This window comes from Diplotaxodon limnothrissa, linkage group LG19, assembly GCF_057381915.1.
Source record: "Diplotaxodon limnothrissa isolate DT_005_m linkage group LG19, D_limnothrissa_male_GT1.1, whole genome shotgun sequence".
Taxonomy (NCBI): domain Eukaryota; kingdom Metazoa; phylum Chordata; class Actinopteri; order Cichliformes; family Cichlidae; genus Diplotaxodon; species Diplotaxodon limnothrissa.
The window spans coordinates 15,599,369-15,616,001 of record NC_140614.1 but is presented as its reverse complement, the minus strand read 5'-3'; positions in this window follow the sequence as shown (position 1 = coordinate 15,616,001).

Below are 16,633 nucleotides of genomic sequence, written 5' to 3'. Positions count from 1 at the left end.
GATTAATAAAATCCCTCAGAACATCGTTAACAAGGGCCTGGAAGACCGCGGGCGCATTGGTTAAGCCAAAGGGCATGACGAGATACTCATAGTGTCCGATATGAGTGTTGAAAGCGGTCTTCCACTCATCTCCCTCCCGGATCCTCACCAGGTGGTAAGCGTTTCGCAGGTCCAGTTTGCTGAACACCGTGGCCCCCTGGAGTAGTTCGAAAGCAGAATTAAGGAGGGGAAGAGGGTACTTGTTCTTTACTGTGATCTTGTTGAGGCCGCGGTAATCAATACATGGCCGGAGCGTCTTGTCTTTCTTTGCAACAAAGAAGAAACCTGCCCCCACGGGGGAGGATGACGGGCGAATTAACCCAGCAGCCAGAGAGTCGTTGACGTATCCCTCCATGGTTTCCCTTTCGGGCTGTGTGAGGCTGTAGAGGCGGCCAGAGGGGAGAGGCGCCCCAGGGAGAAGATCAATGGCACAGTCATAGGGCCGGTGTGGTGGAAGCGAGCCCGCCTCATCCTTACTAAAAACTGCTGCGAGGTCATGATAGACGGAAGGAACCGAAGACAGCTCAGGTGACTTTGAAGGCTTCCCGGGGGGTGGAGAGGGAGCAGATGGCGTGGCGGCCCGAAGGCAGGTCATGTGGCAGCCCACACCCCACCCCATAACTTGCTCCTTCTTCCAGTCGATGTGTGGGTTGTGTTGTGAAAGCCATGGATAACCTAGTACGAGCGGGGTTACTGGAGCCTTAAACACACAGAAACAAACGTTCTCAACGTGGTTACCGGAGAGAGTGAGTGTGACAGGTAGGGTGACGTGCGTTATGTCAGGCAACCGGTGACCAGACAGGGCGGACACGCGGAGAGGATGAGGCAGTGGTCGTGTGCCAATGCTGAGCTTGGAGACTAGCGACGCATCAATGAAATTCTGTTCTGCACCAGAGTCAATTAACACAGAGAGGGAATGGGACAACGACCGGAGGGTGAGTTTAGCAGGCAGCAAGAGACGGGGAAGAGGCTTGTTGCTGGACAGGTCGCCCACCAGTACCCTCTCAATTACTGGCGGGCGCCTCCTTTTGCCAGCGCCGGGCAGGCAGAGATGTAATGCCCCTTGCGACCGCAATACAGACACTCACCCGCGGAAAACCGGCGTTGTCGCTCCGCAGGGGTGAGTCGAGAACGTCCCAGCTGCATGGGTACCTCCTCCTCAGTTCCAAAAGCTCTAGCCTCCCGTGCGTCGGGTTGGGGCTCCCGAAAAGCCAGGGGCTCGCGAAACTGCTGTCTTCGTGAGCTCTGGCGCGCCCGCAGGCGATCATCCACCTGAATACACAGGGACATCAAAGCATTTAGAGAAGCAGGAAGCTCACGCATCATTATCTCATCCTTGAGCTCTTCGCGGATATTATTTAACAGAGTGGTCTTCAGGGCCTCAGGTCCCCATTTGGTCTGTGCAGCTAGAGTCCAGAAATCAACAGAAAAGTCAGCCATGCTTCGCCTACCTTGCTTCAGATTAATCAAACGATAGCCAGCTGCCTCTGTACTAGAGCCTTTATCAAACACCGACTTGAAGCGCGACAGGAAGTCGTCATAAGACATTCCGGGGCAAGCCTGCAGCTGGGCCTGGGCCCAGGCCAGGGCTCGATCACGTAGTAGCTGGGTGACGTAAGCGATCTTAACCCCGTCAGAAACAAACACATGGGGCAGTAATTGAAAGTGCATAGAACACTGCAACAAAAATCCCGCACATTTTCCCATCTCCCCAGAAAAAGCCTCAGGTGAAGGCAAAAGCTTATCCAGCGAAACCGCGGAGGCTACTGATGCTACCGCGCTAGCAGCCTGGGTAGCTGTGGCTGTTGTAGTGACGGCAGGAGCGTGCGTTACCTGGGGAGGGCCCGCGGGAGGCTGGTCCTCGGCCAGCGGAATCCGTTGGGCGAAGGCCTGCGTTAGAGACGCCACGTCTCCGCTGAGCTTCACCAGCATTTGTTCGTGTCGGTGCAGAAGCTCCTCCAGAGACATAGGGGCTGTCGCTGCCGAGGCTGGGCCTGCTGAGTCCATAGCGGTGGCTGGATTATTCTGTCAGGCTCAGGAGGGACTCGGAGGCAGACCGTCACTTAAGTTCGTGATTTATTTACACACACACAGACACCAGGTGCGAATATATACAGGTGAGGGGGCACAGGAAGAGGGTCTCCGGGAAGCACAGGCACGGGAAGAAGAGGGCTATGTACAAAATCCCCTGAAGCTCAGGTAGCTCGGACTCCGGCTTTAGCTCACCAACGGCGGTCCTCAGGCTGGCGAGAATCCTGGCACAGAGAGGAAAGGCAGGTGAGTGGTGGCACGACAGAAACTCGAAAAACGGCTCAGATAGATGATGACACTGACTAGTGTTACACAATAATCCAGCGAGGAAGCACTCTCAGCAGCCGCCTTAAGAGGTGAGTGAGATGATTGCTTGCAGGTGTCCGAGCCAGGGGCTGGAGCCGTCATGACTCCGCCCCGGTAGAGCGCAGTGCAGGGGAGAGAGAAAGATGCAGCACAACAAAAACACTTGTAGCCGTACAGAGTCAGCCGAGAAGGCACAGGGTCATGACACACATTCGATGGCGTCTGGCACGTTGGAGAGGTGTGCGCTTCACGGATGAATCATGGTTCACATTGTTCAGGGCAGATGGCAGCTGAGAATGTCCCAGTTCTTGCATGGCCAGCATACTCACCGGACATGTCACCCATTGAGCATGTTCGGGATGTGCTTGACCGGCGTATACGACAGCGTGTACGAGTTCCCACGAATATCCAACAACCTCGCACAGCCATTGAAGTGGAGTGGACCAACATTCCACAGGCCACAATTGACAATCTGATAGACTCCATGCAACGATGTGTTGCACTGCATGAGGCAAATGGTGGTCACACCAGATACTGACCGGTTCTGGGTCCCCAGACCCCCAATAGCGCAAAAAACTGCACATTCCAGGGTGGCCTTTTGTTGTGGGCAGTCTGAGGTACACCTGTGCACTACTCATGATGTCAGATCAGCATCCTGATGTGGCACACCTGTGAGGTGGAATGGATTATTTCAATATGGCAGATGTGCCCACTACCACACATTTGGACTGATTTGTGACCACTGTTTGGGAGGGATGGTTATATTGTGTATCTGGAATGAATTTTAGGTCTCTACGTCCATCCCATGGGGAATGGGAGCAAAAACAAAAGTGTTGCGTTTATATTTTTGTTCAGTGTATGTATATATATATATATATATATATATATATATATATATATACATACATACATACACACACACACACACACACACACACACACACACACACACACACACACACACACACACACACACACACACACATTGGGTGAATGTGCAGTAGTAGCAGCAAGCAGGTGAATTCTGTACATTAATAAGAATAGACATCTGACTATTTTACAGGATAGACAATATAAACATATTTAAAATTAAAGGAATTTGAAATGTACATTGTTCCTTGGTTTAGTGTCTGGAAGAGAGTCCTGTCTCAGTCAATTATAGATGATGTGAGATGATGTGAGCGGGCGGGTGTGTGTGTTTATGGCCCGGATGGCTTGGGGATAGAAGCTCCTCTTGAGTCTCTCTGTCCTTGCCCGGAAGATGCGGAACCTTCTACCAGATTGCAGAAGTTGGAACAGTTTGTTGCCAGGATGGGACGGGTCCTTCAGTATCTGTGCTGCTCTAGTCCGGCATCTCCTGGTGTAGGTGTCCTGAAGCGGGGGGAGAGCAGTCCTGCAGCAGCGTTCTGCTGTAAGGCTCACTCTCTGGAGAGCTTTTTGGTCCTTCACACAGCTGTTCCCAAACCACGATGTCATGTTCTGTGTGAGGATGCTCTCCACAGCGCCTGTATAGAAAATCCTGAGGATCTTTGGAGAGACCCTGAACTTCCTCAGTTGTCGTAGGTGATACAGGCGCTGCCTAGCCTTTTTGGTCTGGGCCTGAATGTGGGCAGCCCATGTCAGGTCTGAGGAGATGTGGACACCAAGATACTTGAAGGACTGCACCCTCTCCACTGGAGCTCCATTGATGATAATGGGCTTGTAGTCTCTGTGCTGACCCCTTCTGAAGTCCACTACCAGCTCCTTGGTCTTGCCGACGTTCAGCTGGAGGTGGTTGTCCTGGCACCATGATGCCAGATTCTTCACTTCATCCATGTAGGCCGCCTCATCGTTGTTGGAGATGGCACCCAACACCACTGTGTCGTCAGCAAACTTCACAATGGTGTTGGAGCCATGGGTGGCCACACAGTCTGAAGTGTAGAGGGAGTAGAGCAGTGGCGAGAGGACACATCCCTGAGGTGCTCCTGTGTTGATGGTGATGCTGTTGGAGAAGCACCTGCCCACCCTCACCACCTGAGTTCTGCCAGTGAGGAAGTCCAACACCCATGCACACAGACGGCTGTTAAGTCCCAGATCCCTGAGCTTTGTGAACAGTCTGCAGGGCACTATTGTGTTAAACGCTGAACTGTAATCAACAAACAGCATTTGCACATAGTTACCCTGTTTCTTGTCCACGTGGCTGAGAGTGGTGTGTAGGACGTGGGCGATGGCATCCTCTGTGGATCTGTTGGATCTGTAGGCGAACTGCAGTGGATCTGTGGTGTCTAGGATGGAGGAGGAGATGATGTTCTTCAGCAGCCTCTCAAACACCTTCATTACTACCGAGGTCAGTGCAACTGGCCGGTAATCGTTCAGGGATGAGGGTTTGCTGTTCTTGGGCACAGGGATGATGGTGGATCTTTTGAAGCATGTGGGGACCACAGACTTCGCCAGGGACTCGTTGAAGATGTAAGTGAACACACCTGCTAGCTGGTCAGCACAGCAGCGCAGCAGACGGCCGGTGATGCCGTCTGGCCCCGCCGCTTTCCTTGTGTTCACTCTCCTCAATGCCGCTCGGACGTCATGCTCCGCGATGCTGGTCACCGGTCTCACGCTGATGACGTCACTGTCCTCGGTAGTCAGGCGGTAGATAGCATTAGCCGCCTGGCTGACCTCGAAACGGGCGTAGAACTGATTCAGCTCGTTGGTGAATGCAGAGTCAGCGTTGATCAGCGCAGTGTCCCTGGCTTTGTGGTCCGTAATGGTGCGTAGTCCGTGCCACATACTCCGTGTGTCGCCCTGGTGGAAGCGGGACTCCACACGTTCCCGGTACCGGCGTTTGGCATCTCTCACCGCGCGCCGCACGCCGTATGAGGCCGCTTTGTAGGCGCTCATATCGCCAGTGGCGAGACCCGCTTTGTAGGTGGCGGTCCTAGCGTTCACTGCAGTGCGGATCGATCTGTCCACCCATGTTCTCTGGTTTGGGAATGTGGTGACTCTCGCAGTGGGGATAATCTCCTCCGCTAGCATATTGATGAAGCATACTGCTACTTCCGTAAACTCGTTGATGTCGACTGCGCATGCTCTGAACATGTCCCAGTCGACGTCGTTGAGTGCGTCCTGTAGCGTAGCTTCTGATTGGGCAGTCCACCGTTTTACCTCCCTCGTGGTCACGTCTTCCCTCCGTATGCTTTGTTTATACTGGGGAATGAGGAAGATGGCGTTGTGGTCAGACTTCCCAAAAGCCGGGTGTGAGACAGCTTTGTAGCCCTGCTTGTATGGCGTGTAGCAGTGATCCAAAATTCGATCCCTCTCGTTGGACACGAGACATGCTGGTAAAAGTTTGGCATGACTTGTCTGAGGTTCGCTTTGTTAAAGTCTCCTGCTACAATGAGGGCTGCACCCGGGTCCTTGTTTTGAAGCGAGTTCAGCACATCATGTAATTCGGACAAAGCCATACCTGTGTCCGCTTGGGGTGGGATGTAGACCGCCGTGGCGATGACCGAGGTGAACTCACGGGGCAGATAGAAAGGGCGGCACTTAATGCTCAGGAACTCCAGATGTGGCGAGCAGCCACTGGAGAGAGTAGAAATGCTCCTGGCATCACACCACTTTCTGTTTACCATGAAACACACTCCTCCACCTTTGGTTTTGTTCGACTCTGCCGTTCTGCCGTGGTTCATTTGAAGATTTTTTTCTTTAAACTGTGCATTCTCCATCCCTTTGAAGCTGGTCTAGTCACATCTGTTTTAAGTGGATCTTTCAGTGCCCTTTGGTCAAACTGGACTCTTGCAGTATTCAACCTTTATATGTCCAGTTATTTTCTGGGATCTGCAGCTGAAGTAAATGTGAAGTCAGTGAGTCTGGAGAACGAGACTTCAGTGCAAAATTATCAGTCAACCTAGCATGGCTGGGAAGCGAGCTAACAGATTAACAAACTCCAAATTTCTCTCACTAAATGAAGCACAAACTTTGTGGATATGTTGGCAGTGCTGTACCACATAGAAAAATAACACTTTACTATAAATTATTTAATATATTAAGGTAAGGTAAGTGGACAATAACCATATCCAACTTCTTAATAGCAATGAACTGGTCTGCATTGGTGCATCATATCTTTATTCTCTTCCCCCTCCTGCCCCCCCCCCCTCTTTCTTAAATAGATAACTATCATATCTGATATCATATCTCACAGTACAATAATATTGAATGGGTTGCATTGTTGTATTTTGTCATGTTTCTCAGGTCTTTGTCTGAATTTCTACGAACATTATTGCTAAGGATTGTCTTATTGCATTGGAGTCACACTGGGTTAAATATGTACACTTGGGTTTTAAGGGGTATTTATTATTTTCTTCTTTTTTTGGGGTTGTATGGAAGCCCCAAACGCAATTTCATTGTTCTTGACAATGACAATAAATAAATAAATACTAAATACTAAGTTATGACCATTATGATAGCTGCTACAATTTGACAAGATGACAAACAAGGACTAATTTAAAAATCTGGACGATCGCTTGAGGATTAGTGTATGCACTTGTATTTCCTGAAAGTATAAACCAGCTAAGACTTATGTGTAGCCATGGTGGGCTGGTTTTCGCATGACTATCAGGAAGAAGTCGTTTTCTGGTCATTATATAAAACTGACAACAACAGAGCAAAAGGTCCAGCTGCTGTACTGTACTGTACTGCTGTAGGGTTTAAGGAATAACAACTACACAACGAATAGGGACACTTCAGCTATCCATTATATCTGGTATGTAATACACTGTAGAACCACTCTTGCAACATTCAGTGTGTCCTAAAAAACATTTTCTGGCTAAATAACCGTAATGAGATGAAATGAATTGCCTCTCTCTTATTTTGTTTGTTCTTCCACTCTTCTCAAGCTGGGTCAGCCACAATCTGTGACCTCTTTGTGTGCGGAGATTGTTTCATTTTTTGCTTTGCTCTGACACGCTTGTCTCAGGAATCTAATAATCCCCCAGCAGTGACCTTTAAATTCATTGATAATGATTCTTTAGATTTTTTTTTATTATTATTTCAACATCCCTTGAACTCTGTATCATGAGAGGCTTTTTGTTGATGGCTGTACCTTTACTGCATATAAGTAAGGCATCAAATAAGTAAATAATATGAAGGAGTACTTATTAGTTCTTGAGCTGTTGCTTGTGTTTGTTGATTTGTTTAGCAAGGAATCAGTAGTGTCTGGTTTCTACAAAAACAAAGCTTGATATATAAACAAATAGCATCACATCCTCGATGCTAAGGTCACTAGTTCAAAATAAGACTGACTCTTATGTCTTGATGCATGCTAGATCATCCAGGTAAGAAAATATTACTGATGTTGCATTTTCAGTGAGAGAAATGTTCAATAGCCATGAGTACCATTCACATAGAGTTGGGGAATGGCTGTAATCACAGCACTGTAAGATGGTGAAAGCTGTAGCATCTAAGATAGGCCCCCTCCTGGTTTCAGAGATGGTCTTTCTGACTCCTCTTTCAAACAGCATTCCTCCCCATCCAGGATGTGTACCCTACGCTCTCATCATTGAACAAGTGGTCACTGCCCTGTAGGTGTAATTAGACTGTGGAGTCCTGGCCTGCAGGTTTTCACAACATTCAGAAGAGGCAGGTCTTCTGAAGCAGAAGAAAATCATATCAAAAAGGCCCGGGGTAAAAGAAAGACTGTTAACTGTTACCTAAACAAAAATCGTTAATGATCCCTAATCTGTCAGGTAAGGGAACAGTTGAGCTACATTTTCTCAAAACACCTGTTTCTGGAGCTTTCAAACCTCAAAACACACTACTCCACAAACAGGTCCACCCCGAGGATCGGGTTCATCAGAACAGAGTAATTTAGTGCATGCTGTTAAGTGCAGGAGGATGGATGTGATATATACATCGGGGAAACCAAACAACCTCTGGCTAAATGGATGGCACAACACAGAAAAGCGTTATTTCAAGTTGTTAATAGAAGTGGTTATACAAGCAATGAAATCGTTAGAGGCGTACTTAATTTTTCTAAATTTTGCTTTCCATTCTCTATAACGCAGAACACAAAATTCCATAATCTTGGCATATATTTTTGTTTTTTGTGTATTGTGTTACCACCCTTCAAAAACAACACTCACAAACCTCATTTTCTGTTGCATGGTGCAACACTAACCCAGCTCCTCCATACCAACATTCCCAGAGGCTCAAGTTCTCCTTTGCTTGGTTATAAAACAATGAAACACACACAGCATGACCTGAAGGACTACAACATGAAAGAAGGCACAACGGCTCTTGCATCTCATTTAATCCACTCTTCTATCACTCAATTATAGTTGCTTCTCTGCAAAAAACAAAAAAATAAGTCTCATCTTGCTCTTGACTTCTCTCCTTAGCTTTGTTTTTTCCCCTTCATCCTCTCCTTTTGCTCGATCTCCTAATTTACCTTCATCTGTCCTTTCCATACATTGTTCTCCTTTCCTCATCCCCTTTACATCAACGCTCTGCTCTAATCTTTCCTCCACCCCTCTGCCCTGCTCTCATCACCTCGCCACTATAGTGTCTTCTTTTTCTCCTCCAAAGGCTCGTGGTCTTGTTTAATAATTGATTCTGGCTGTCACAGTGTGCTGATAAAGACAACAGCAGGGCCATTAAAAGTTCCTCGCCTGTTCTTTCTTCCTGTTTTTTTCCCCTTCACTTTACAGACATACACACATACACACCAACTGTCTCTCGTCTCCCCCTCTGTTTTCTCACTTCATTCGGTCTCCTTTTCATCCTCCCCTCTTTCTCTCCACCTCCTCTCCGCCTCTCCGTCTGCTTGTTCAAAACAGTCGAAGCTGACTACTCCCTCTGAGCCCCTTTTCTCTCTTTTTTTTGTCTTTACCTCCATCATCGCCTTCATAGCACGCTTCCCAGTTCATCCCTATTGTTGCACCCTTGGTTATCTTCAGTCATGTTAGTAACAACTGGCTGATGCTCTTTTTGATGCACAACAGGCGGATGACACTGTAAATTGTACAGAAGCACACTCAACCACTGTTGTTACACATCACACAGAAATACAAAAATATACCTGTCATTCTCTTTTGTACTCGACTTATGGAGTCACTGATTCAAATTTATTTTATTTTCTGTACTTCTTGGATTGTGCAGTTGCACAGTTGTTCCCTTTTCCTTCTTCTTTTGGCTTTTCCTTTTAAGGGTAGGTGGATCCTCCACCTCAATCCTGTCCTAATACCCTCTTCTGTTATACCAAAACTCTGCATGTCCCCCTTCAGAGCATTTATTAATCTTTTCTGTCCTCTTCTTTTTTTGTTGCAGCCGGGCTATATCTTTCTCCCTCTCGTTGACGGACACATGTATTCTATCTTGTTTCCGCTGACTTCCATTCCCCTATTCTCCAGAGCATACCTCCACTTCTCTTTTCCACCTGCTCCCTACTCTCACTAGAGGTCACAATGTTGCCTGCAAACATCATAGTCCATAGAGACTCCTGCCTGACACCATCTGTCAGCCTGTCCATCATCACTGCGGATGTAATGGTGATGGACAGGATGATTAGCATGAAACATGAGAGAGAGAGAGAGAGAGAGAGAGAGAGAGAGAGAGAGAGAGAGAGAGAGAGAGAGCTTATTTGACCACATCCTCCCATCTCTAAAAGTCTTTTTTTGTTCTTTTGCATTTCCTCCACTTTGTTTTTATCATTACTAAATGATGAATTCAGCACTTGCACCTTACTAATGTTTATTAGTATGAGTGTGACATTATTATAAAGTGCTACCCCCAAACATTTACAGGCTGTTGATAAAAGAAGATGAGCTGCTCCAAAGTGGTAAACATGGTTGTGCTCCAAGTTTTTTTTTTTAATTATTTTTTTTTTTAAGTATTGCTGCCATCGAATTGAAAATGAGCTAATGTTTTCTTAAAATAACAAACTTTCCCAGCTCAAACAGTTAATGTGGCGTCTATGATGTTTTGTGAATAAAACATGGGTCTATGAGATTTGCAAATCATTGAATCTAGTTTGTATTTCAGGCAGCATCACAACATTTTTGTAATTGGGGTTGTAACATTTTAGTGATATATGCACTCGCACACACATACACAACATTTTACACTGATACAGTATACACTAACATTCTCGTAGGGCTATCTGCAGCCCATTTTAACCACAGTTTATAGTGTTTTATCCATCCAGGGACTCCAGATGGAAATTAGCTACTAGCCAAAACTGGTACAAAACATCTTTTTCTCTTTTGTGTGATTAATGCATTTGTAACTAGTCCCTGAAAGAAATACGGAATAAATAAACAAGCAAAAATAATGCACACATGCTGCACACACATACACACACCTGTCTCTTCTTATATCCGGACACAAACACACGCAAATGCTGTCATACAGACACAGACACACACTGACTGCCTTTTATACACACTCTCCCCACAATTCAGGGAGAGGCGTAACAGCACTAATCTGTCACGCTCTGTCTCTCCCATTCATTACAGACACTATAATCCAGCACACCTCCGATGTGATCAGCCTCCAATTAGAAATCCATCAAGCCCAAGGTGCGTTTAATTGCCTTGTCGGAGCCACACTTCCCAAGCCACCACCTTTCTCTTGCCCAACTCTTTGCTTCACCTCACCGTGAGGTGTACTCCTCCCCAATAGCAGGATGTAATTTCACATTGACAGTGTTGCGCTATTGCTGACAACAGTGTTTATCTATCAAATGTTTGTACTAACAGATTGAGAACTGAGTTCCCTGCAAATGAGTTCACTGATTGAGGTAATGTTGATACTCTAATGTAATTGACTCTATGTCTGTCTGTCGGTATGTTTTAAATAGTGACATGAGAAACATTAGCGTTCTCTTACACATAGTGTTATAGGACATTAATTTGAATGCCTTAAGTTTGGAGTGATTAGGATCGTGTTTTCACATTAGCGTGCAAAGTTTAAGCTCAGAACACAATCAACATTTCTGTTTTTTTATTGAATTATTCAAAGATTGCACCCTGTGTAAACCTAACAAGTTTAAAGAACCTTAAGATAATAGATTAATGTTGTTTAGTGAAACATAATTTAAAAAGTGAACACATTTTAGTAAAATGAGCATGTTTTGGAACATCAGGTGCTTCAGTTAATGGACATAAATGTCATTCAAATAAACCTCCACAATACTAAAGGACTGAGTTGTGCATGTCCATCCCGCTCAGATGGTGCCTGATAATGATGTAAAAATCTGCAGCACATTTCAATATTTCTCTTGCTGAAATCATCCATCAAATCAGCAGTGTTACCATGTTATTCAGAGATCTGAACCACAGTGGATATTTTTCCAACCATGCTTCAGTTTTTGCATAGATTAGCTATGTATTTTTACCCAGATGTCTTGTACTCAAATAATGAAATGAGTCAAAAAAAAATTTTTTTTTGTCAGCAAAGTAGAGTCCTTTTTTTTGTTTTGTTTTGTTTTGCAAAAAAAAAAATGTGTTTGCAGCAAAAAATAATTCTCTATAAACAAACTGCTTCATAACATTATGTACATTTTGTGAAATGGCAGTGAAACACAACTAAAATAAAGATGTTTTTTCCTTTCCCAATAAATGGAAAAAGATAATTCCCAAGAAACATAATAGCCAGAACAATGAAGATATAATGTGATTTCCCAAATTAAAGCACAACCAAATGTGTTAAGCAATGATTGCATCAACTGCCTTTAAATTCTTGACCATAGGGCAGCAAATGCTAAGTACATCACCGTGAGCTGAGTGAAAATACAACAGAAAGGTACTTCGATCACCTCTTAGAAAACCACAGAGTTAAAGTCTGCTGCTGTCAGTCAGTCAGTGATGACAGCAGAAGGGATAACATGCCCCTGGGGGAAACACCTATGTGGCTCAGTTGGCAAAAACACTGTTATCTCAACATTTTATTGGGGTTTGTATTCAACGTGGTAGCTGAGTCACATATTATTGTTGTTTTTACTGTGATCTGTTATTTATTACACATTAGTTTCACAGTGAGATAACACACTGCAAGAGCATGCACACTGTCCAGTTAAACCCATTACTGGAAGCATGATACCTGCTGGACAATCCTGTAATCATTCCTTAAACACTCAATGAGCTTATTAGCAGTTAAAGCCTTTGCAATCTTGACACATACTGGCTTTGAACTTGATGTTAAAGAATAATACATGGGGATTTGAAATTAATCCAAAACATCACAGTCACTTTGATACCCACAATAAAATAAGGCTGTTTTTTTTATTCATTTATTTTATAAGGAATTTCATCATAACTTGTTTTAATGCATGAAAAATGACAGATTACCACTAGCTTCAGGAAATCACTGAACATTTAGATAAAACCATAATACCTGATATGTGTTACTGCTTTCTTCAAGGACTGTTTGTATGATTATCCGGAAACAGAAAAACTATTTGTAGAACATTTGTAGAATGTAAAATAAGAAATACCCACCTTTTTAAACCAAAATGTCAGTCATGCAATGTGAGGTGGGACAGTGTTAGTTGCTAGAAAGATTTTTCATGATAAATGCGATCTAAGTTGGTTTACAACCACTTTTCACAAATTCCCAGAAGTTTAGCAAAAGAGCAAATTTGCATGATTCTATCCAATACTGTGAATATTAGGACCCAAATCTTTAAGATACACAACTGGCCAAAAGAATGGAAACTACTTAATAAAAAAGCAGCAATAAACCCTCCAACAATACATACCAAAGTGGGAAACATCTTAAATAAGACATTTGTTTTTATTTCTTGCATTAATTCAGTCAACGCAAATCTAAATTTCATCTTTTTTCTTATTATCTCTTTGGGGGTGTTGGATTTGAATCAGATTATTAAGCAGCATGATTGATGTATATCGTGATCTATGTACTGAGTCTATTCAAGCTGTAATCTTAGACCAGTGTTTCATCCTCAGCTAAGCTTTGACAGAATACTGAAGAGCTGAAGTCAGAACTTTCAGATGTTTGCTGCAGCATTTTTAATATTCTTTAAATTAAGTTTATTTTGATTTGAGGAAGTAAATATTCCAGTAACAGTTTTTAAAATTCCACAATGAAAAAAAGAAAGGATTCTCAGCCTTGTTAATAAATTGATTTATAACACAAAGCTTTAAGCAATCTATTCTGTGTGAACAAGCTTGGAACTATTTGTGAATATCGTAAAAAGAACAGTGGTTGGCTTATCTTGCTATGGCATAAAATATCAAGAAAGAGAAGATAAAGTGTTTCAGATGTCATCCATATACTCACTAAGAGTCCTTCTGGAAAACAAGAGGGAAACGACCATGGGAAACAAAGAGAAAAGCAGGGTGAGTGGCAAAAACAAAGACATGAATAAATGAGAGGTATTGACATACGAGAAATAAGAGGCCAGACAGGAGAAACATGCAGACAGGAGAGTGAAATTAAACACCTGCATCGTGAAAATCTTTAAGAGATGGATTGCATGTTTCACTTCTATTACTCATGGTGTGCTACAGGATTCAGTTTTAGGGGCCTTATTATTTCTGTTATATGTGGCATTTGTTATTGCTGCTATGCATATGACTTTCATCAATATATCTCTTTTAAGCCCCCGGATGTTTCTAAGCTGCTGATCCTTAATTGGTGCTTAGACTATTAAAAGTTGGATGGTGGACAACTTGTTCAATGTAATTTAGAAAAAACTCAAATCCTCGTTTTTGCCCCTTTTCAGAGGCAAGGGAAACTCTTGGTCCCCTGGCTAGATGTGCAAAATCATGTATCAAATCTCTAGTTCACCCTTGTTTTTTTTATCCATTAAGAAATATTGCCCCATTATAAGTCCTATTGTTTAAGGCTGTGACATTTAAATAGTTATTCATGCATTTATTTAATCTCATTTAGACTACTGTAATTCAATATTTGCTTGTCCAATAAAAACTACTTGGAACGCCTGCAGTTTTTCCAAACACTGCTGCTAGTATTCTGACAAAGTCTTCCAAATACTCTGATATTACACTGTTGCTGACCCAGCTGCACTGGATCCCCACTGAATTCGGAGTCCATTTTAAGATTCTGGTTTTGACCTTTAGAACTCTGCATGGACAAGCAACATCTTACATCAGTGAACTTTTACATCCATACGTCCCCAGCATGTCCCTGAAGTCATGTGATCAGAGCCTATTGGCTGTGCGTCACATGAGGCTAAAAACTGAAGGAGACAGAGCTCTTGCAGCAGTTGAACTTTGGAACTCTCTCCCGCTGAGCTTGAGATCTGCAGACTTTATGGCCTCTTTTAAAAAAAAACAAAAACAAGTCTTCTTTTTTTTCACTTTTTAGACAGTTTTTTATGCACTGATGAAGCACTTTGTGATGTTTATCTTGACAAGTGTGATTACTATATTTTCATTGCTATGCTATATTTTCATTTTAATACTGTATCTAAAAACTTTATAGATATATTTTTCATCATAGATTATGTTTTTTAAACTGTGCAGTGATTTTAAGCACCATGGTCCCTAGGGATGGGTATTGATAAGATTTTTGCAATTCCGATTCCATTTTCGATTCTGTTTAACGATTCGATTCTTTATCAATTCTTTTTAAAAAAGGAGAAAACTAAGGTAGATTAGCTTAGAACTTTGTTTTATATCTTCTCTTTGAACAAGGTAGAAATTTAGGAGTAACATGGCCTTACAAACCCAACAGTGAGATCTTAAGAGATCCAGCCTACGGCTCTTGAATGGGGTGTCACAGGGTCCCCAGGAAAAAAAAATTGTAAATGTAAAATAATAAAATAAATATTCTTGTGTAGCAATAACAAAGTATAACATAAATTATTCTGTAACAATTACACAAGAATATCCAGTAATGTCCCTGCCTACAATTAAACACATTCACTTACCTAAAATCGGGGGCATCTGCTGTGGCAAATGGGTGCAAGCCTTTTACCACAAACTTAGTCACTGCTCGGTGACATTCGTCTATCCTGGCCTGAAAGGAGACGCTACCGGTAGACTGCAGCAAGAACTGCCAGCGAGCGCCAGCCAGACTCTGTCTGTCTCATCATGGTCACCTAAATGCAGCGCACAGTAATGGCAGGTTTTGTAATAAGGCAGATTGCGTTAACATAATATGCACCGTTAGTTGATTATTTACCTGCCGCATTAACTGGAATTAAAAACACGACATTCATTTAAGGTTATTGCGTATTTTGTGAGCAAATGCTTTTGCATATTCGTAGTGTTTCCTCCCTTAAATGAAATATCTACTTTGCAAGTATTGCAAGTTGCCCTGTGGTCATCCATTCTTATAAATTATAATCAAACTTTTGAGCGTTTGAGCCACTTAGGTGCCGTGTTTCCTGCCAGGTAAATGACGCTCCGCAACGTGGTGACGTCATTCGGGGCGACTGGAATTGATAAGGGAATCATTTGCAAAAATGGCAAACAATTCCAAGGAATTGAAACAGTGGGAACCGGTTCTCAACAAGAACCGGGTTTCGATACCCATCCCTAATGGTCCCTCTCCTGCTTAGCTTTAAGCACATTTATCCGTGATTTAAAATTAAAAAAAATCTTTGAAATGCTGATTCACTGGACTACACGGTGCCCTCTTACATATAGACATATCTCTTGATGATATTATGAAGAACAGACTCTGGTCAATTTTACCTGAGAAATGTTCTGAACAGCTTAACCATGCTGTATTTCACAGAGAGAGAAAGTCCCTCACATATTTTTCTTTTGAAAGACTGCTGATCAACAGATCAAATGCATCACTGGCTCACTGGTTTTGCTTGATCATATTAAGCTCTAAAGAAATGCTCATGCTTTAGGGAAGTGTGTGTGTGTGTGTGTGTGTGTGTGTGTGTGTGTGTGTGTGTGTGTGTGTGTGCGCGCGCGCGCGCGCTTGCCTGAAGTCAATAAATTGGATAACTACTCATCCATTTGTTAGCCTGAGAAAATGTGGAAATAGCCTTTTTGTTCACTCTATTTAGTACAATGATTTGATAAATCTCTACTTGCATCTCATCAATGTCTAATCCACCTTAATTAGATTAATTTATTTTCATGAGCTGCTGTAACAAAATTTGTTTTAAAAAAACTAAAGATAAAAATACACTCATCGGTAAAGTGAATACATAGATTATCACTTTAACTTCACATTAGAAAATATCATCATTACATTGGTCCCCTGTAAGCTTCAATTTAATGTAATCAGTCGCTATTTTATCTCCAATTGGATATCTTCATTTCTTTTAGGTTGTGTGTTTTAT